General features: G+C 44.2%; 1 pseudogene; it reads right to left on the bottom strand.

Annotated features, from left to right (window-relative positions):
• Positions 1-18,108: 18,108 nt before the first annotated feature.
• LOC123426037 lies at positions 18,109-23,277 on the bottom strand (annotated as a pseudogene).
• Positions 23,278-23,515: the final 238 nt, after the last annotated feature.

The following is a 23,515-nucleotide window of genomic DNA, read 5'->3' as shown; positions in this document are numbered from 1 at the left end:
CAAGTTGATATATGAATATAGATCTTTCCCAAGCATGTGACGGTAGCCAAGACAAAGGCAAAAAGGGAATTGGTGATGATCACCATGACTCTTACAAGGGTAAAAAGTAAAGGTACAAGATAGGCCCTTCGCAGAGGGAAGCAGAGGTTGTCATGCGTGTCCTCTTAGTGCGTAGGAACGTCACTTTATATTGCCTCCTGTGACAAAGAACTTTATTATGTAGTCTGTCGCTTTTATGTCTTCCTCATCACAGGTTCTTACAAAGCTTATTTTCCACACACTAATAGATCATACATATTAGAGAGCAATTTTTATTGCTTGCACCGATGAAAACTTACTTGAAGGATCTTATTCAATCCATAGGTAGGTATGGTGGACTCTCATGGAAAAACTGGGTTGGAGGTTTATGGATGCACAAGTAGTATCTCTACTTGGTGCGGGAGTTTTGGCTAATATGAGGTGGAAGCAATCGTCACATGCCAAGGGATCTCTAATCATATAACATTGTTTGGAACCAAGCAAACACAATTCATTATGTTGCCTTCCTTGTCCAACATCTACTCCTAGGCATGTAATAGTTTGGTGAGTGCTCACAATTATAAAAAGTGTCTAAGATGATATATTTATATGTGAACCTCTCTTTCCTTATTACTTCTTATTAATTGCAGCAATGACTGAGGTCTATGTTGATTTCTTCTCAACAAGTTTCAATCATCATACTTGTCATAAGTGAAGTTATCACTTTCCATAAGATCGTCTCATGATCTTTCATGCTATCATTCTTTTCATACTTTTGATCATGGCACAAAGCAAAGCCCTTGACTAAGACACTCTTTATTATATAGCTCGTAAGCTCGAATAAAATTGGGGATAGACAAAAGCAAAAGACTGAAACTAAAAACTAGACTTATTCCTCTAAAAGAATAAATAAAAACGGAAAAGGAAAGAACTAAAACAAAGGTAAAAGAAAAAGATATAAAGGTGATACGATACCAGGGAAACTCCCCCAAGCTTTGCAGAAGCCAAGGGGATTGCCCATACCAATGCTTAGTTGTCTTCCTTTGGTGGTGAAGGTGGTGTTGTTGCAGTAGTCTGATCCTCACTCTTCCAAGGCATAGGTGCTCCATCATGGCAGGATGAACGAGTCGCCGGAATCCTCAAATTTGCAGCCAACCTTATTGATTTAAATCTATACTCATACTCAAAGTTTTGATTCTGCAGGTCATAGATCTGGCCCTGAAGTTGGTCAACCCTATCGTAAAGCCTGGAGAGGTGTTTCCCAATATCAATGGCATCCATCTTGTGATTGCTAGTGAACTCCGTGATCATCGTGTGGTTGGCGTTGAGTCCATGCTCAACCATCCCTTGGCACTTGAAGACTTGTTGCTCCATTGCTTCAAGCCTCGTCTCCATGCTTCCGATCTTCTTAGGCCCCTCAACATCACAGATGTGCAACATCCCCTCGCTCATCTTGATAGATTGAGGGTGTTTCAGCACTTCGGTGAGGTAGGGATTGATAACCTTCTCGAAGATATTGTCCTTAGGAGCGTTTGGGGAAGTCATGATGATCTAGATTTGTGGCAGAAACAAGCTCAAAACAAAAACAGAGGAAAACTACGCGATACGGAGATCAAAACTTTCGGGCGACTATATACTGATGTTTTCTGGGGCAGAAGGAGTCCTCCACAAGAAAACGGAGTCCGGGAGGCACACGAGGTGCCCACAAGCTTGCCCACCGCCACCAGTGGGTGGTGGCAGAGTGGGCCCTTGTGGCTGCCTCGTTCGCTCTCCGGACTGCTTTTTATTTTTCTAATTTTCCAAAAATTCCAAAACTGAGGAAATTTCCTATTGGAAAAGTATCGGAGTCCAATTTCTTGTCGAAACAGATACATCTTCGTTTTCAAGGTCTGAAACAAGCTGATAAACATCCCTTATGTACTCCTCTCGAGTTATGACATTGATGATATCGGTCTCAACATTTATGGGAGTACCAGAGATGTAATGCTTGATTCTTTGCCCATTTACCACTCTAGGAAAATTTCCTTCCGTGTTATTGATTTTGATGGCACCGGAACTATATACTTCCTCGACAACATAGGGACCTTCCCATTTAGAGAGAAGCTTGCCTGCAAAGAATCTCAAATGAGAATTGTATAACAAGACATAGTCACCTACATTGAACTCTCCTTTCTGTATTCGTTTGTCGTGCCATCTCTTAACCTTTTCCTTGAACAACCAGGCATTCTCATATGCCTGGGCTCTCCATTCATCTAACGAGCTGATATCAAACAACCGCTTCTCACCTGCAAGGTTGAAATCAAAGTTGAGCGCTTTGATTTCCCAATAAGCTTTGTGTTCCAGCTCAAGAGGTAAATGACAGGCCTTACCGTAAACCATTTTATACGGTGACATGCCCATGGGATTCTTATAAGCAGTCCTATAAGCCCATAGTGCATCGTCAAGTTTGCTAGACCAGTTCTTTCGAGATCTATTGACGGTCTTTTGTAGGATCAACTTGATCTCCCTATTACTCAACTCCACTTGACCACTAGACTGAGGATGACAAGGAGATGCAACTCTATGGTTGACATTATACTTAGCTAGCATCTTGCGGAAAACACCATGAATGAAGTGTGAACCGCCATCAGTCATCAAGTATCTAGGGACTCCAAATCTTGGGAATATGACTTCTTTAAGCATCTTAATAGAGGTGTGGTGATCAGCATTTTTAGTGGGGATAGCTTCTACCCACTTAGTGATGTAATCCACAACAACTAAGATGTGAGTGTATCCATTGGAACTCGGGAAGGGTCCCATATAATCAAAGCCCCAGACATCAAATGGTTCAATGACAAGTGAATAGTTCATAGGCATCTCTTGACGCTTACTGATGTTCCCTATCCTTTGGCATTCGCCACAAGACAAGACAAACTTACGGGCATCCTTGAAGAGAGTGGGACAATACAAACCTGATTGCAATACCTTATGGGCAGTTCTATCTCCAGCATGGTGTCCTCCGTAGGCTTCAGAATGACACTTCTGCAGGATCTGTAACTGTTCATGTTCAGGCACACAACGTCTAATAACACCATCTACTCCTTCCTTATAAAGGTGAGGATCATCCCAAAAGTAGTGTCTAAAATCAAAGAAGAATTTCTTCTTTTGTTGATAGGTGAAACTGGGTGGTATGTATTTGGCTACGATATAGTTTGCATAATTTGCATACCACGGTGCACTAAGTGAAGTTCGGATGACATTTAATTGCTCATCAGGAAAGCTATCATCAATTGGTAGTGGGTCATCAAGGACATTCTCTAGCCTAGACAAGTTATGTGCTACAGGGTTATCAGCACCCTTTCGGTCAACTACGTACAAATCAAATTCCTGTAGCAGGAGAACCCATCTGATCAGCCTAGGCTTAGCGTCCTTCTTCTGCATAAGGTACTTAACAACAGCATGATCAGAGTGAATAGTGACTTTGGAGTCAACTATGTAAGATCTGAATTTTTCACATGCAAACACGACTGCTAAAAATTCCTTCTTCGTAGTGGCATAGTTTCTTTGGGCACTGTCTAGAGTTTTACTAGTGTAGTGAATGACATTCAACTTCTTGTCAACTCTTTGTCCTAGAACAGCACCAACAGCATAATCACTAGCGTCACACATGATTTCAAAGGGTAAGTTCCAGTCAGGTGGTTGAACAGTAGGTGCGGTTATCAAAGCCTTCTTAAGTATTTCGAAAGCTTCCTCACAATCCTCATAAAAAACAAAAGGAACATCCTTCTGCAAGAGGTTGGTAAGAGGCCTAGAAATCTTAGAGAAGTCTTTAATGAACCTTCTATAGAAACCAGCATGACCTAGGAAACTTCGTATGCCTCTGATATCTGTGGGGCAAGGCATTTTCTCAATTGCATCAACCTTAGCCTTATCAACTTCAATGCCTCTTTCAGAGATTTTGTGTCCTAAGACGATACCTTCATTAACCATATAGTGGCACTTCTCCCAATTAAAGACGAGGTTGGTTTCTTCGCATCTCTGTAAGACTCGATCAAGGTTGCTGAGGCAATCATCAAAGGAAGACCCATAAATGGAGAAGTCATCCATGAAAACCTCGACAATCTTTTCACAAAAGTCAGAGAATATAGCCATCATACATCTTTGGAAGGTGGCAGGTGCATTACATAAGCCAAAAGGCATACGTCTATAGGCAAAGGTACCAAAAGGGCAGGTGAAAGTGGTTCTCTCTTGATCAGATTGTGCAACAGGTATCTGCGAAAAACCTGAATAACCGTCTATAAAGCAGAAGTGTATGTGCTTTGATAGCCTTTCTAGCATTTGGTCGATGAACGACAAAGGATAATGATCTTTCCTGGTTGCCTTGTTCAGTTTCCGGAAGTCTATCACCATTCTATAACCGGTAATAATCCTTTGTGGGATTAGTTCATCCTTATCATTAGGAACGACGGTGATACCTCCCTTCTTGGGTACGCAATGTACTAGACTTACCCAATCACTATGAGCAACAAGATAAATGATTCCTGCTTCCAGAAGCTTTAATATTTCTTTTCTAACAACCTCTTTCACCTTAGGATTCAATCTCCTTTGATGATCAGCAACTGGTTTAAAGTCAGGATCATTTTTAATCTTGTGCTGACATAGAGTAGGACTAATACCCTTAATATCATCAAGAGTATATCCAATAGCAGCGCGGTGCTTCCTCGGAGTTTTTAGTAATTTCTTCTCTTCGCGCTCTAAGAAGAGAGCACTAATAATGACAGGATATATCTCCTTCTCATCAAGATAGGCATACTTAAGAGTATCAGGCAACTGTTTAAGCTCGAACACAGGATCACCCTTTGGTGGGGGAGGATCCCCAAGCAGTTCAACAGGTAGATTATTCTTGAGAATAGGATGTTGTTCTAAGACAATTCTATCTATATCATCTCTCTCCTCCATATGCATATCATTTTCATGCTCAAGCAGATATTGCTCTAAAGCATCCGTAGGAGGTACGGTAATGGAGGCAAGAGCAATTATTTCATCCCTACCAGACGACTCTCTTTCATGGGGTTGTCTACCAAACTTGGAGAAGTTAAATTCATGAGACACACCCTCGAAACTTACTGTGATAGTCTGCTTAATGCAATCAATGTGAGCATTGACAGTGTTGATAAAGGATCTACCAAATATGATGGGACAAAAGCTATCTTCTGCAGTACCAAGCACGAGGAAATCAGTAGGATACTTCGTCTTACCACACAAGACTTCTACGTCTCTCACAATTCCCAGAGGGCACATAGTGTGTCTATTAGCTAGCGTGATAGTAACATCAATGGGTTCTAACTCAGCAGGTTCAATCTCATCTTTGATTTCATCATATAGAGAACGGGGTATTGCACTAACACTAGCTCCCATATCACATCAACCATGGTAACAGTGATCTCCTATCTTAATAGAAACAACGGGCAGCCCAACTACAGGTCCGTGTTTGTCTTTCACGTGAGGTTTAGCAATTCTAGCGGAATCCTCACAGAATTTGATAACATGCCCATCTATGTTTTTGGCTAAGAGATCTTTGATAATAGCAACACTAGGTTCAACTCTAATCTCCTCAGGGGGTGCAAGTGGTCTAATGTAACCCCTACGTATCATAGTTGAAGCTTTAGAATAATCCTTTATGCTAGTAGGGTATGGTGGTTTCTCAGTGTAAGCACAAGGAACAACAGGATCACTAAAAGCTATGATTTTCTCCTCAACTAGATTGGTTTTGGCTATGTTGCTTTCTACAGGAGGATGATATTTAAACCACTTCTCTTTGGGAAGATCAACATGAGCAGAAAAAGATGCACATAGAGAAGCTACTATCTCAGAGTCAAGTCCATACTTAGCGCTAAAATCTCTAGAAGTGTTTGTCTCAACAAAAGATTTAACGCAATCAAAATGGAAATTCATACCTGACTCTTTACCTTCCTCCAGCTCCCAATCTTCAGAGTTGCGTTTGATTCTCTCCAATAAATTTCACTTGTGATCAATATCCTTCTTCATAAAAGAACTGGCACAAGAAGTGTCAAGCATGGTACGATCTTCATGAGAAAGCGGAGCATAAAAGTTTTGAGTGATGATTTCTCTCAAGAGCTCATGATTGGGGCATGTATATTGCATTGATTTAAGCCTCCCCCAAGCTTGAGCTATGCTTTCCCTGTCACGAGGCCAAAAGTTAGAAATAAAGTTCCGATCACGATGTACTAAATGCATAGGATAGAACTTTTGATGAAATTCCAATTTCAACCGATTGTAGCCCCATGATCCAGAATCATCACATAGCCTATACCATGTCAACGCCTTATCCTTCAAAGATAAAGGAAAGACTTTCTTCTTTAAATCATCCTCGGGAAAACCTGCAAGCTTAAATAAACCACAAACTTCATCGACATAGATTAGATGAAAGTCTGGATGTGAAGATCCATCTCCTACAAAAGGATTAGCCAATAGTTTCTCAAGCATACCCAAAGGAATTTCATAAAAGATATTTTCAGTAGGTACCTGAGGTTGAGGAGAAACTCCTCGTGCTTCCGTTCGTGGTGAAGATACCCCGAACAAACTCCTCAAAGGAAGAGTTTCCATAGTGACAAGTGACAATAAATTTCAGCATAGTATATAAATGTTTCCTTACCAATTTCCACTTACCAAAGGCGCTTCACTCCTCGGCAACGGCGCCAGAAAAGTGTCTTGATGACCCACAAGTATAGGGGATCAATTGTCGTCCTTTTGATAAGTAAGAGTGTCGAACCCAACGAGGAGCAGAAGGCTCTGATAAACGGTTTTCAGCAAGGTAATAACTGCAAGCACTGAAAGTAGCGGTAACAAGTAATTGTGTAGTGAGGTGAAACGTAGCAAGCAAAGAGTAACAAGTAACAAGTAGTAGAAACGGTGCAGAAAGTGGCCCAATCCCTTTTGAAGCAAGGGACAAGCCTGAGCAAAGTCTTATAGGAGGAAAAACGCTCCCGAGGACACACGGGAATTTCTGTCATGCTAGTTTCATCATGTTCATATGATTCGCGTTCGTTACTTTGATAGTTTGATATGTGGGTGGACCGGCTCTTGGGTACTGCCCTTACTTGTTCAAGCATCCCACTTATGATTAACCTCTCTCGCAAGCATCCGCAACTACAAAAGAAGAATTAAGATAAAGTCTCACCATAGCATTAAACTAGTGGATCCAAATAAGCCCCTCACGAAGCAACGCATAGACTGGGGTTTAAGCTTCTGTCACTCTAGCAACCCATCATCTACTTACTACTTCCCAATGCCTTCCTCTAGGCCCAAATATGGTGAAGTGTTATGTAGTTGACGTTCACGTAACACCACTAGAGGAAAAACAACATACAACATATAAAAATACCGACCGAATATCAAATTCACATGACTATTATCATCATGACTTATCCCATGTCCTGAGGAACAAAAGTAACTACTCACAAGACATAATCATAATCATGACCAGAGGTGTAATGAATAGCATCAATGATCTGAACATAAACTATTCCACGAAATAATCCAACTAGCATCAACTACAAAGAGTAATCAACACAACCTTACAAGTACCAATCGGAGTTGAGAGACAAAGATTGGTTACAAGAGATGAACTAGGGATTGGAGAGGAGATGGTGCTGATGAAGATGTTGATGAAGATGCCTCCCCTTCGACGAGAGGAGTGTTGGTGATGACGATGGCGACGATTCCCCCCTCCGGGAGGGAAATTCCCCAGCAGGATCGTCCTGCCGGAGCTCTAGATTGGATTTGCTCAAGTTCCGCCTCGTGGCGGCGGCGAAACCACGAAAAAGGTCCCTATTGATTTTTTTTCCAGACCAAGACACTTCATATAGCAAAAGAGGGGGGCTAGTGGGCCTTCAGGCAGCCCACAAGCCTGCCCTACGCCACCAGGGTGGTGGTGGCGGTGGGCAAGCTTGTGGGGCCCTGGTGGCCCCCCTCCGGTAGTTCTTTCGCCCAGTATTTTTAATATATTCCAGAAAAAATCCACGTAAATTTTCAGGGCATTTGGAGATGTGCAGAATAGTGGACTAGGATTTGCTCATTTTCCAGTCCAAAATTCCAGCTGCCTAAATTCTCCCTCTTCAAATAATTCTTGCAAAATAAGAGAGAAAAGGCATAAATATGGTACCACAAGTAATATGACAGCCCAAGAAACAATAAATTCAACATGAAAGCATGATGCAAAATGGACGTATCATGGGGTTGCCGGAGTAGCTCAAGATTCACAAAACACCTTGAGGTTAGTCAACAAGAGTGGTGATGTTGTGGCCTAAAACTATATGAAAGACTACAAGGGCAACGCTCACAAGTGCTTGATGGCAAAGACTGTCATAGAAGATGGGGAGGACCAAAGCTCCCCTGACATGGTTAAGGTAACTCCATGCTCAAATTCCCCCCGTCTATTGTCTACTCCTTTAGATGAGTATCTTGATGCGGAGGATCACTATGATGATGACAATATATATCATCCTATGCTTGCTAAAATAAATAAATTCATGTGCTCCCTTAAAGAAAAGAAGCTCACTATGTTTCATATGGTTATGGACATGGTGAGTAAACACACCAATACCATTAAGGAACTCGAAACCCTATTCACCGAGGAAAAGGAAAAGAACAAAATCCTTGAGCGGAAAGTACAATATGAGGAAGCACAAAATGATGATCTATGCTTAAAAATTGGTGCAAACCTTGATAATCATGCTAACAATATTGCGTCCTTGGAAAAGGCTGAGAACTCGTGCAAGGAGTTAATGAATGATAAAAGTAAGGATTGTGAGATCTTATCCGTGTCCCTCAAGCCTAAGGAAGAGGAGCTCACTCTTCTTACAAAGGATTGTGAGATCTTATCCGTGTCCCTCAAGCCTAAGGAAGAGGAGCTCACTCTTCTTACAAAGAGCTTTGAGACACTGAAAATTACTTATCTTGAAACTCTAGCCAAGGTTTACTCTTCACCTATTATCAATGTTGATACCTGTACTACTAACTCTAGTGGTGAGCTAGCATCTATTCTTGAGGAAAACTGTTTTCTAAAGGCACAACTAGAGAGAGGACTCATGACATGTGCACAAGGACAAAATAATCTTAATGAGATTCTGAGCCAGCACAATGAGGTGTTTGCCAAGGAATGGATCGGGTTTAACCCAAGCACAAGCAAGAAAAATATGTCTCCTCTCAAGTGCACCACCCCTCTCAAAGAAACATTTGTACGAGAAGGGCACATGGAGAAAGGTAAGGTTGTAAGTGGGAAAGCCACTAGGGGCATGGCCACTCTCAACAAGCCAGAAGAGTTCATGCCTTCATCCTATGTACTTTGTAAAACAAAGGATGGAGAGGTTTATGCTAAATTTGTTGGTCCTCGTAATGCATTCCGGTTCTATGCTATTTGGGTCCCTAAGACCCTTTTGACTAACTTGAGAGGTCCAACTGTAAAATGGGCACCTCTAACCAAGCCATAAATTGTGTGTAGGTTGCTTTCTCTGGTGGAGTCAAATGGGTGATCGATAGTGGATGCACCAACCATATGACCAAAGATAGAAAATTTCCTTTTGATTTCATGGAAGCTATTCAACTATTTATGAGCATTTTGTTCGGTGGAGGATCAAAAGGACAGGTACTCGGGTTGGGTAAGGTAGCGATCACAAATGACATGTCTCTTGCAAATGTCATGCTTGTCCAATCCCTTAAATAGCATTTGCTTTTTGTTTGCCAATTGGTTTCCATTGGTTATGATACACTATTTGGACTAAGGATGTGAAAGTCTTTAAGAGAGATACTCTCGAAGTGGCTTTTGTTGGAGAGTTGGATGGAAACCTTTACACAGTTGATTCCTCGAAAGAGGGCACATTCCATGCAACTTGTCTAATGGACAAGGCCGATATGGGATGGCTATGGTATCGCCGGCTAGTCCATGTCAGCATGAGAAATCTTCAAAATCTCTTAAAGGGTAATCACATCCTTCTACTAACCAATGTCTCTGTTGAGAAAGATCGTGCGTGTAGTGCATGCGTAGCTGGGAAGCAACATCAATCAAAGGACCCACCCAAGAATATTGTACCTACTTCAAGGCCTTTGGAGCTCCTTCATGTGGATCTTTTTGGGCCTCCGTCATGGGATAGTCTTGGTGGTAAAAAGTATGGACTTGTCATTGTTCATGATTATTGAAGATATACATGGGTGTTTTTCCTCAAGTCCAAGGACGAGACGAACATCACCTTCATTGATTTTGCCAAGCAAGCCCAACGCAAGTTTGACAAAGCAATCTTGGCAATAAGAAGTGACAATGGCTCCGAGTTCAAGAACTACACCTTGGAAGAATTTCTTAGTGATGAGGGGATTGATCATAAATATTCCGCACCCTACACTCCTCAACAAAATGGTGTAGCCGAGAGGAAGAACCGTACACTTGTGGAAATGGCAAGGTCCATGTTGGACAAATACAAGTCACCACGTAGTTTTTGGGCTGAGGCTGTCAACACAGCATGCCATGCATCAAACCGGCTCTTCCTCAGCCCAATATTGGAGAAGACTCCATATGAGATCCTAACCAGGAACAAGCAAAATGTCAAGTACTTTCGTGTATTTGGGTGCAAGTGTTTCATCCTCAACAAACGGGAACGGTTAGGAAAATTTCAATCCAAGACAACTGAGGGGATATTTTTTGGTTATGGATCGAACTCTCATGCCTATAGAGTTACAACAAATCCAATGGATGTGGTGTAGAAACTTGTGACATGATGTTTGATGAATTTAACGGCTCCCATGGGGAGCAAATTGATCTAAGTGATGCAGGTGAAGAAGATCCCTCTCAAGATATTTTGACCATGGGTGTTGGTGCCCTTCTTCCAATGGAACAAGAACCTCATGATGATGATGAAGAAAATGGAAGTTGCCTTCATACTCAAGTCGACCCAACACCCATACCTCCACAAGATCCTAGTGCTTAAACCATGCCAGTTGTTCAGGATCAAGAAGGAGAACACGTCCTTCACCACGATCACATTCAAGAACAAGATCATCATCAAGAGCTAGACCAAAAAATGCTATCATTGATGATGAACCTCAACAATTGCAACATGAAGAAGAATATCTTCCACCACACATTAATGATCCATATGTTGAGGATATAGATGATGGAAATGAAGTTGAACCCCGTGAAACCCTGACCACCATCATGCCACGAGTTGCTGGTCGTGTTGATGTTGATAAAATTCTTACCGACATATCGGAAGGTAGAGTCACTCGTAAACAATTAATAAATTTGTGTGCTCACTTTTCGTTTGTATCTAGTGTTGTGCCACTCAAGGTATAAGATGCATTGTGGGACAATGATTGGCTCGTTGCTATGTAAGAAGAGTTGAACAAATTTACATGCAACAAAGTATGGTCATTAGTCGAAAGACCAACTAAGGAACACAATGTCATTGGAACAAAATGGATTTTTAGGAACAAACAAGATGAGAATGGCATAGTCATCCGCAACAAGGCAAGGTTAGTGGCACAAGGGTACTACCAAGTTGAAGGTTTGGACTTTGGTGAGACCTTTGCTCCTGTTGCTCGTCTTGAGTCTATTCGCACTTTACTGGCTTATGCTGCTTTCAATGGTTTTACGTTGCATCAAATGGATGTGAAGAGTGCTTTCCTTAACGTTCCTCCACAAGAAGAAGTATATGTATCATAACCTCCTCGGTTTGTTGACCCCGATAACAAAGACCATGTGTATAAACTTCACAAGGCTTTGTATGGCTTCCAACAAGCACCACATGCTTGATATGATCATCTTAAGAAGTTTCTACTCGATGATGGCTTTGTGAGAGGGGTGATCGATCCCACTCTTTTTACTAAGAGGGATAATGGTGATTTGATCTTATGCCAAATCTATGTGGATGACATCATCTTTGGTTCTCCTAACATTCATTTGTGCAGGAAGTTTGCGGCCTCCATGACCAATACCTTTGAAATGACACTCAATACGGACTTGAAGTTCTTTCTCGGATTTCAAATACAACAATTTCAAAAGGAATTTTCTTGTCTCAAACAAAATACCTCAAGGACATTCTAGAGAAGTTTGACATGACAAATGCTAAACCATGTAAGACACCCAGGTCCACAAAGCTTGTTCTTACTAAAGACACCGACGGTATTCCTTTTCACCCATCTATTTACCGCTCTATGATTGGTTCATTGCTTTATCTTTGTGCATCTAGACCAGACATCATGTTAAGTGTAGGCGTATGTGCAAGATTTCAAGCTTCCCCTAGGGAAAGCCATCATACGGCGGTTAAGCATATCCTTAGATAACTTGTTCACACCCCAAAGATGGGCCTATGGTACCCCAAGGATGCAAAGTTTGACCTCATTGGGTACACAGATGCGGATTGGGCTGGTGACAAAGTGGAACGGAAATCCACGTCCGGTGCATGCGAGTTTCTTGGACACTCCTTGGTAAGTTGGTCCTCGAAGAAGCATAATTGTGTTTCCCTCTCCAATGCCGAAGCTGAATACATTGCAATTGCAATCTGTGCAACTCAATTGCTATGGATGAGACAAACTTTAAAGGATTATGGTATCACCTATAGACATGTGCCTCTTTTATGTGATAATGAATGTGCCACAAGATTGGTGAGAACCCAATTGATCACCCTCGCACAAAACACATTGATATTAGGTATCACTTCTTGATAGATCATGTGCAAAAGGGTGACATTGATATTGCTCACGTGGGTACAAATCTGCAACTAGCTGACATCTTCACCAAGCCATTGGACGAAGCAAGGTTTTGTCAACTCAGGCGTGAACTTGGTATCTTGCAGCTTCATAACATTATGTGAAATCTTGTACATCTACATACACTTACTTCATGGTTTTTCTAGGTGTAGGCACGTATTTAAGGAGTGACATTCAATTCATGAGTTCTCTCACCCTATATGATGCATAAATCAACCCAACACTCTCAAAGTTGATTTGCTCACCTTGGTGACTTGGTGCTTTAAATGATGGAGTTGTGGTGATGGTCTCAAGTTATCTTCGCAGTGCCATCCCACGTTTACTCAAACATGGTGGGTAAAACCACCGCCCACACCATCGTTAGAGCTGTTTAGCAAGTATGGTCACTATTTGAGACAATCTTGGGTGTTACATGTGCTAGGATACTCTTCATCATCTCACTATCATGGGTGACACAGAAAATAAAAAAAACTCTCATGTTTTCCTCTGCCTCCTGTTTGCCCCTCTCGGACGTCCGACGTGTTTCGGTCGTCTGGTGACCTGCTGATGTCCGGACGTGTGACAAGAGTCGGTCATCCGTGATTTACTATCCTCCGGTCGTCCATGTTTGTCGGTTGTCCGATGATTCGGCCCCATATAAATTCTGGAGGCCCGCGGATCTGGGAATTTTCCCTAACTCTCCACGCAGCCTCCTCTCATTTCGCGCCTCTCCTCTGCATCGCCAGGCCGTTGCCAGGCCTCCCTCCGACCCTGCATCGCCAGGCCGTTGCCGGGCTATCGCGAGGCCTCCCTCCGACCTCTTCTCCGACCGGAGCCTTTCTCTCCTTGGGCCCCAAGGTAACCTCTGCCTCTCTCTTTCAACCGATTCCTTCCCCACAATTCTACCCGTGGGTATCCCAATGCATCCAGTCCGTGACTTAGATTCTCTCACCCATGGTTGTAGGAGTATTCTCCATGCCAAGATCAAACACTCCGCACGTAAAACCCCCGTTGGTTCGTCCTCTCGTGCCGCCCATGGTGCGGGGTCCGACGACTCTCAAGAACGGGCTCGTCCCTTCAAACGCGTCACCAAGCGTCCGGTTCATGGAACCATCTCATCTTCGGAGGGTTCTGACTATGAAGAAGAGCTCGAGTATGAAGAGCGGGCTGAATTTGTTGGGGTTCGCAGAAATCTTCCAAAGCCCAACACTCGGAGACCGTCATACATGCCTTCTCCGCTTTCGTATCAACCTCAAGGTGATGCTCGCGCATCTCTTTTGAACCCCCTCCTTCTCTAGGTCGCGAAATTAAGGATTTCACCAAAGTCCCTAAATCTGCCTATCTTAAGTTTCGTCGCGACATTGATCAATTATCTCTTGTGCGTGATTCCATGGACTCAAGTTTTCACACAAATGTTCAGGCAGACATTTTCTCCACTGTTGTTGTTCCAAAAGGTCTGTCGGTTCATCACTACATTGACTTAGAACATATTCGCACTCACCCGGCGAAATATCCAGGTGCCATTAATCTCATAGGGTCATCTGGTCTTCCTGCTCCCTTTGCTTTTCAGCACGACTTCAACCATGCTGCCATTCATCAGTTCTATGCAACTTGCTTTTTTGGTCCAGATAACACCGTCAGTTGGATGACGTCCGACGCCGAGCTCTTGGCCTCTTATGCTCAGTTTGTCGTTGCTCTTGGTTTTCCGGACACCAGCTTTAAAATCCATAAGAGTGACCCAAATCATGCACCTAGGGCCATTGAATCTTGGGTCTATCTTTTAAAGAACCTTGATGAGCCTGATGAAGAGGAAAAAGGCAAAGATCTCAATCAAGTTTCTATTTGGAGTTCTCCCTTCTTCATTATTTTTCAGTGCGTCATCCGCACCATCTATGCCAAGATGGGTGACAGGGGAACCTGTAGTGGATATTGCATTGATATCATGACCCATCTCAATGAACATCCTAAAAGGAAGATCAATGTCCCTCACTTTTTATGGCATGATATTCACCTCACTAGTTTTCAATACAAGCGAGCCTTTCCTCATGCCCTCTTTATTCAGGCTCTCATTGAACATGTGGCCCCTTTTTCTATTGCTCGCACTCATGTGCATCAAAAATGGGTCATTCCCCCTCACATGGCGGATGATTGGGCTCCCAAGAAATCCTCATCCGCTCCTACTCGATGGGCTAGTGCTCGGTCTAGGTCTCTCTCATCTAGCTCTGCCTCCTTTGGTCGCTTTGCTAGTTTTCTTGGGAAAGCACATTCTGCCATGATGAAGGCTTTCAACTTCAGTGCTCGCAAAACCACGATGTGGTCACTCGCATAATCTCCTCTAAGAATCCCCTCAAGGCTCATCTAAGAGACTCGGGAGCAACTAATGTGAGTGACGATGAGGATCTTCCCCTGCTCCTCCTTCCGACTTTGGTTTTCCCTCTGGCCCTGAGTAGGCTGATTTCCTTGACGAGGCAGGTGGAAGTGGCACCCATGGTGATGATAATGATGACAGTGGTCTCTGAGTGTGTGGTGGCATGACCTGGTCCTTCCCTTTTTCGGTACTTGATGCCAAAGGTGGAGGACATTATCTTAGCATTCGACTTATTACCCTTAATGTATGGATGGTATGTTATGCTGGACTATTATGATGTGTTATCATGCTATTTTATTGATCCATATGATGATGTGTTATCATGCTATTTTATTGATCCATATGATATCTTCGATGCACTCATTATCAAGTAAGGGGGAACTCCTGACCATAATTATTTTACCATGCATATAATCAGGGGGAGCTCCATAACAAATCTCTCCTAAGCTACATATGTCTACTTTACTTTTTTGAGAGCTATATGTATGTTGTCAGCAACTACCAAAAAGGGGTAGATTGAAAGTGAAATCATGCCCTTAATCATATTTTGATGTTGCTGACAACACACATATAGGAAACTAATCATCTTAATCGAGTGTATCTCAGGTTTTGTTCCCATGAGAGTTTCTGTATGGATCATTATTAATTTGTCCAGAAGGCTAAAGAACGAAGAAACAAGACAAAGTGGTCTATAATTTTATTGGTATTTCTTGAGTGTAGGGACCCTGCACTATTAAGAGGGGATCACCGAGTCTGACGAGAAACTTGCTCAAAACTATTAGAAATTCCTATCTCTATCTTCCTGGTTGATCTACTCCTGTCTGGTCGTCCAGTGGTTCTCGGACGTCCGGACCCCGGATGGCTGACACCGTGCGGAAATCCTGAGCTAGTCAACAATTCTAAAATGTTGGACTTCCGGCCCCCTCTGGTCGTCCAAGGACCTGGCGTCCGGGTATCATAGGAATTCCGGTGCCACCCAACAGATCCAAAATGTCAGACTTCCGACCATTCCGGGTGACCGTGCCCCGGACGGCCGATGCCTTTCGGATGTCCGTGTGTTGTTTCCTTTTTACCTGATGCTGACCTAATATCTTCTAGGTCTTCGACGACCGTATGCTGTTTACCTCTCCACCAAATACCGTGGTAATCAGATGCCCTCTGCATCTTCCAACTACCGACCACCGTCGGACGTCCGACCCTTCGTGGGTGGCCGGACGACCATGAACTGTCGAACGTCTGGCAATTGGACAACATAAGTGGCTCCAACGGTCAGTTTTCTACCAGCACTATATATAGTCTTCCCCCACCCCAAGTGGGGGTATTTGAACACAGCTGAAACAGTCTAAGAATATATTTCTCTCTCACTCCCATTTTCTTACACCAAATCCTAGATCCAAAGAGCATTTGTGAGCCCCGTTGAGTGTTGTTCCAATGAAAAGATGGATCATCTCCATCTCCTCCTCTCAACCCAAGCTATTTGTTATTTGAGAAAGTTTTGAGCAGTCGCGGTGATCTTGTTACTCTTGGAGGTTGGAGACTCCTAGGCGGTAGGAGTTCTTCGGAGAGGAATCAAACCTTTGTGATTTCCCCCGGAAAGTTTGTGAGGGTTTGGAAGCCACCTCAAAGGCTTACCACTAGTGGTTGAGAAACGCCTTCGTGGTGTTGTCTCAAGGATAGATTAGGGTGATCCTTCATGGCATTGGTGTGCCTTCGTGGTAACACCCACCTCTTCAAATAGTGACGTAGCTTCCCTCCAAGGAAGTGAACATCGGGATACATCCTTGTCTCTCGGAGTTGTGGTTATGTCTAACCTTAACTTCCTATTTGTTGCTAGTCCTTTGATTACTTACTTGTGCTTTATTATATCCCTTCACCCTTGCAATTGTTAGGCTCATTTTCATATTCCTCATTATTACCTAAAATTGCTAAGTAACCGATAAAATTTGTAACTGTACCTATTCACCTCCCTCTAGGTCCATCTCGATCCCTTTCATGTGCGGCCTCCACCATGGAAAGCTTCTTCATTTAGAGCTCTAGATATATCTTCATTTCCTCCTACTTTCCTTTGCCCCTCCTCTCGTATCTCACTTCATTTTGTGTCATCTTGCTCTCCAAAGTGCCTTGAAAGGCAATGGAAGACGCATCACACCTCTCATCAGCCATCGAGCTTGTCTTGCCCCTCGGCCTCTTGAGAAAGTATCCCTCATCAGCCATGGCATTCTTCCCACCTTTCTTCTTATGTGCGGCATATTGGTGTTTGAACTTGGCACAATCTTTCATGAGCGCCCAACAATGCGTGAGGGTGAACGGCTTGTTCTTGTGTCGGGCCTTGAATGCTTCCAAAGATTGAAATACCTACACAATTATTGATGACGATGCTAATATAATAGGTAAATGCATAACATGTATGAAAATGAAATGCATGCCAACATGAATGGACACAAATGAAAAGGAAAGAGGTTCATACCAAGTCACCAATGCCAAGGCTACTCATGCGGCGGGCTTGAATGCTCTCAGGTGCGGCACAATACTTGTTGCACTCTTGTTGAATGAACCCCCATCATTTTTGGATTGAGTTGATGTTGAGAGTGCTCTGAAATTGATAGGGAGAAAACTTCCTTCGCTCATGGAAGGTTTTGTGAACTCTCCCTAAAATATGGCACTCTTTTCTCGACACCTCTTGCGGGATCTTCTCCTATCTCAATCCAACTCCTGCAAATAAGTTTGTACTCTTCTTGGGTGTATGACCCCATGTGAGAACTTTTCCTCTTCTTTTGTGCCTCGTCCCTTTAGGTCAGCTCATCACTAAACATCAATGGCTCTATCTATATGTCGATATCTTCCTCCTCATCTTTTCAATACAAGTCATCATCTAATTGCCATGAGTTGCCATGGTCGTCTTCCTCTTCATCATGGCTGGCAAAATCAGTGTCCTCACAGTGCTTGCGGCCGTCTTGGCTTTGTGTCTCCTCGGGATCTAAAGTCTAGCCTTGGATGAGGTGCTGGAAGGCCTCACCACGACCCTCGAGGATGACACTCTCCATGAATGCTGAGCAATCAGGGTCGTCAGCTGTGGGCGTCGGTTGTGCCATTCCATCGAACAGCTTATGGGCGCCGACAAAGCTTGCCGACGGAAACGACCGGGGCTGCTTCCTTGGCGTCCCGTCGGACGCGTGGCCAGCGCCACTCTACCCCAGCGTCACATTGAGGTAGATGACACCTGCAGGCGTGGCCGGAGCGACCACGCTGCCCTCCGGCGACGTCGAGAACCGCATCTCCCCATGGCCATAAAGCGGCAGACTGGGTTTGGTAAATGTCGTGGTTTTGTCACGACATATGTCCTCGTGCAAGGACTTAGGTGTGAGGCCATCGCAACCATGTGGCGGCTTGAGAGGGGTTGGTCGGAATCGAGAGACGCGAGTTTACCCAGGTTCAGCCCCTCTGATGGAGGTAAAACCCTATGTCCTGCTTGTGTTTCATTGATGAAGATGATGATCTCGATTACAAGGGTGCAGACTCGCCACCTCTAATCTCGTGGGTGTATAATCTGTCTATCTCATGATTTGTCTTGTCTAGACCTAAGTTGTCAATCTTGTCCCTCTTGGGGCGCCTTACACTGCCTTATATAGGTGGAAGGGGTAGGTTTACATGTAGAGTCCCACTCGGAGTAGGAATAGGACTAGTCTCTCTTGAATCCTAATCCGGGTCTTGTTTCCGTTGTGAGGGAGTCTCTCATCTTCTTGGGCCTTCTCTTATGAGCCGGACCTCCTGGCCTATCCATGAGCCGCCTTATGCCAGGGTGTACGCCGGGCCTTGGGTCTTTGTCATTTATCTAAGTCGCCTGTGGGGTCAAGTATGAGTCACCCGCTAGGTCACTGCTGAGTTGCCGGTGAGTCGCTAAGTCCTTCGCGGGTCATACTTCAAGCCGGGTTACACTGCGGGGTATATCCCCGACATTAGCCCCCATGTTAACTTGAATTTATTCATGGTAAGCTCCTGAAATAAGAATAATAAATATGTTAAGGGACCGGCTTGCTCCTCTGGCCGGCTTGATTTACTGAAGTGGCTCCTTGAAAAATTCGGGTTTCCTCGAACCGCCTTCAATCATATCGTAGGTGCGTGTCCTTTGCAATAAAATGTATATGCCATTGAGTCGGCCTCCAATGCTTTGGCTCGATGTAAATTTGGGGAATAAGAAATCCACATAATGTTGAACCGGCTTCTCTTGCTTTGGCGGGTTATAATTGATAATGGCGGGTCATGATTGTTGGTAACGCCCCGTTAAACAATTGAACTCCAGTTGACTTGATCAAACTATTGGGGATAAAGAAATCCATGTAATGTTGAACCGGTCTTTCAATGCTTCAACTAGATAAAAATATGTTGAGTCGGTCTTGCTCATAATTGACATCTAGAAAGTGCTCTTCAATTTTTTGATATATCCATATTACCTCTAGCCCCCAAGCTCCAAGTTTAGCAGCTCATGATGACTTGGAGATTTGCAATAATATCTTTGATCATGTAGCCCCAAGTGTTGGGTTGCCTTGCCTGCAGCAGCCTGGGACTTGTAATCATCTTATAGTGATAAAGCTTCAGCTGGTGTAGCCACCAAGGTCCGGCTCATCTGTCTGTGAAACAACTGAGTGTTGTAGCCCCCAAGTGTCGGGTTGTCTTGCCTGCGGCAACCTGGGACTTTAGAAATTATGATCTGAATAGTGTAGCCCCCAAGTGAAGGGTCGATTGCTTGCGGCGACTCGGGCCTTCCACGTTCTTCTCCTTTGAAAATAAAACATCATATGATGTAGCCCCCAAGGGTCGGGTCATTATGCAATATTGAGCAGGGACTTTGTAGATCTGACTATGTAAACTTGAGAGGCAATGTGTAGCCCCAAGGGCCGGGTCATTATAAAAATGATGAACCGGTTCTTCCTTGATGATGTGATGATTTGAAAGAGCAGTTTGCATTAGCCCCCAAGTGTCATGGTGCATGCTTGCAGCGACATGGGACTTTCATACTTTGATGTAATCTTGATTTGAATAATGTAGCCCCCAAGTGTCGGGTCGAGTGCCTACAGTGACTCGGGACTATTCCTTCCATTGTAGAATAACATCATATCCACTCTATGAGCTGATGATGCCTTTGTGATAAAAGAAATCCTTGACCGTGGTTTGCAATGTAACCTGGCAAATATATCCTTGAGAAATCCATAAGTGTGAGAAATCCATAAGTGTTGTAGTTTACTACAGAGCACAAGTTGAAGAAATCCAAGGTCAGTCAATTAGATGACCCAACATTATATGTAATAGGGCGGCTCTTCAAAAATAGTCAATTCTTTCGAGCTGGCTTAAAAACCCCCAATCATTTAACACTGGTTATGATAAACCATGATGAAAATCCAACCAAATTGGCTATTCAAAGATTTATTTGCACCTGCAAGAATTTATGCTTTGACCCGGTTTGAAGACCGACATGATATGTATGTTAGGTGCATGATGCAATGCAAGATGATGCATGTATATGACAGAATAGTGCTAGTATATGAGACTTGAATCTTACTTCAATGAAACTAGCATGATAGCCACTGGTTTATCCTCGCTCTCTGTAAGCCGACCCTCACTACCCAATCGATGTTTTAACCTGGAAGTCAGGGCCAAATGGATGACTTATCGAGAGTACAGGGGGTTCAGAGTAGCATCATGTAGACATGCATGTTTAACCAAGTTTCAAAGAAGGCGGCTTAATAGCCCATGGAATCTCCTCGCTTTCTGTAAGCCGACACTCACGACCAATCGATGTTTTAACCTGGATAGTTCATGGTCCGATTGGATTGACATCTTGAGAGTACATGGGATTCGAAGTAGCATCATGCAGACATGCAGGTTTGACCAAGAAGGCGGCTTAATGGCACATGGAGTATCTTTGCTTTCTGTAAGCCGACACTCACGACCAATCGATGTTTTAACCCGGATAAGTTCAGGGTCCATATGGATTGACTTATCATGACACGGAGTACACGGGGTTTGGATTAGCATCACGAAGACAGGCAGGTTTAACCATGAATTCTTGCCATTAAGCCGGGCACCCATGTTTGAACTGCGCATCATGGCGACTCATGCTCTTAGGCGACTCTAAAATGCATGCCAATGAAGCAGGGCACACATGTTTGAACGGCGCATCGTGGCGACTTGTCCTCTTGGGCGACTTTAAAATGCCCGCCAATGAGGCAATAGCCCTCGGGGCCGGGTTATCTTGCCTGCAATGACCCGATGTTCTTGAATTATTCATCCCAGTTGAGTTTGCCGAGCCATGTCCATGTAGCCCCCAAGTCTTAAGTCGACTCAAGGAGGCGGCTTGAGATTGGCATAAACCGGCATAAGATTTGATAGTTGATGATGGATTTTTGACCTGTGCTTAATTCTCGGGTGGTCCGGCTCTCGTGGTTCCTCCAGGACCACTTTCCTTTTCCTTTGCTGCTTGCGTTGAATTGCCGGTTCAATAAGGGCCGGCTCAAATTGTAGCTTCACAAGGGATGTTTCCTTGACAAACTCTCCTATTACTTTTGACATGTTGAAGTAGAGAATATTGGCCAATGCGCCGATCCATTGAACAATCCGACGCAAGTTAGACCTGGTCCGTGTTTTGATGACGCTGTGTAGGACATGAGTGTCATTTTTCCTTTGCTCCATTGTTGTTGGGAGAGACGGACCGCAGGGGCGTCTTTCATGCGTCCGTTGGGCGGCTCGTATAAGCGAGCACTGCACCGATATGTTGATGGATAACGGTCCATGGGGACGGCGACTCGCGCGCATCTGTTGGGTGACTCGTATAAGCGAGTACTGCACCGATGTGTTCATGTTGTCCGAAACGCGAGGGTGGCATCTTGCGTCCGTCTGTTGGACGGCTCGTACAGGCGAGTACTGCACCAGCGGGTTGATATAATCCGGACCGTGAGGGCGACGTCTTGCGTTCGTCTGTTGGACGGCTCGTACCGACGAACACTGCACCAGCGGGTTGATATAATCCGGACCGTGGGGGCGGCAGCTCGCGCGCATCCGTTGGGTGGCTCGAGCGAGCAGGCGCGACATTGGCGTGTTGATGTAGACACGATAATTGACTGCAATATTTGAAAACCGGTGCTGACACACGAGGCGGCTGCGGCGTTGTTGATGTTTGACCGGGCTGTGTGCACGCAATACAACGGCACTTTTGTATGAATAATTATCCTGCATAAAATATGTTGAAATGGAGACTAATTATCCTCGGATAGGTAATGTATAGAAAAAATAGATAGGAGAGATAGCACCTGATGTTTTTGTTAGCAAATCGGCTGGCTTTGTAGACTGGTTAGATCAATAATACGCAACACCATCAATATTGATAGCCATCGCAGAAAATTGCCCTCATGTCGTGGATGTGCTAATGATCCATCGTTTATGCTTGACGTGTAGTATTGTCCTATTTTATTGGTGCAGAACCTGGTGTAGTAGTCTTCTTTGGAATAATTCGTACGTAAGACCTCTGCGTGATATTCTTATGATTTTCTTTCTCCCATTTTCCTTTTTTAAGTAATCATCGCCACAGTAGCCATACGGGTTCTTCTTGGCCCAGTTCCACTCGTCCCTGTACATCTCGTTGATCCCGTATTTGGCCTTCCAGGCGAACTCCTGATCGGCCTTGGCGGTGGACGTGCACCTGCTCCGAATCGCCCAGCTTCGTGGGGAACATTTTCACCGGGATTTTTATCTCTAGTACCGTCGTCCCGCCCGTCCATGCAACACCGTCGACGTCAAGGATGGCGTGCGTAGAGCTTGCCGAACACCGAGGCGTGGCCGTCGGCAAGGTCGACGACATGGATGTAGTCCCCAGCGGTGGTGTTATCGCGGGTGTGGTAATCGTGGCCATAGACATTGAACTCAGGGTGACGGCCGACGGCCATCTGTTGGATGAAGGGGAGCAGGTTGTTGGGGGTGCACTTGGGGTCCTCTCCATTGTCGCCGTTCTGGTAGACGTCGATGGGGTTGAAGTAGCACTGCAGGATTATCCTCCACTCCGAATTCGCGTGCTGACGTTCGACTCGGATACGAGATTGGCTCAAAGTGGGTCGACTTGAAACGAACACGGCGGGGCTGACTCGGTTCAAGACCGCGGTCATATCCGCCTCTGGATCATGGCCTGTACCTCCATCTTTTTTTTCTATTGGCAAGATCATTACGTGGAACGCGTGGTTGGTCTTGAAGTTCCTTATTTTTTTCCTCCCTTATGTAGTATACGGAGATTGAAAAACTGATTTGGAGATGCCTTCACGTGAGACTAGTACTCCCTCTGGTCTAATCTCTTGTGCGTCAACATTTGTCTTTTGCGTTTAAAACTAGCAATGAGCCAATGAAGAA

Source organism: Hordeum vulgare, chromosome 2H (assembly GCF_904849725.1).
Source record: "Hordeum vulgare subsp. vulgare chromosome 2H, MorexV3_pseudomolecules_assembly, whole genome shotgun sequence".
In the NCBI taxonomy this organism is placed as follows: Eukaryota; Viridiplantae; Streptophyta; class Magnoliopsida; order Poales; family Poaceae; genus Hordeum; species Hordeum vulgare.
The sequence above is the reverse complement of the archived record's forward strand: the minus strand, read 5'-3'. Positions and strand labels throughout refer to the sequence as shown.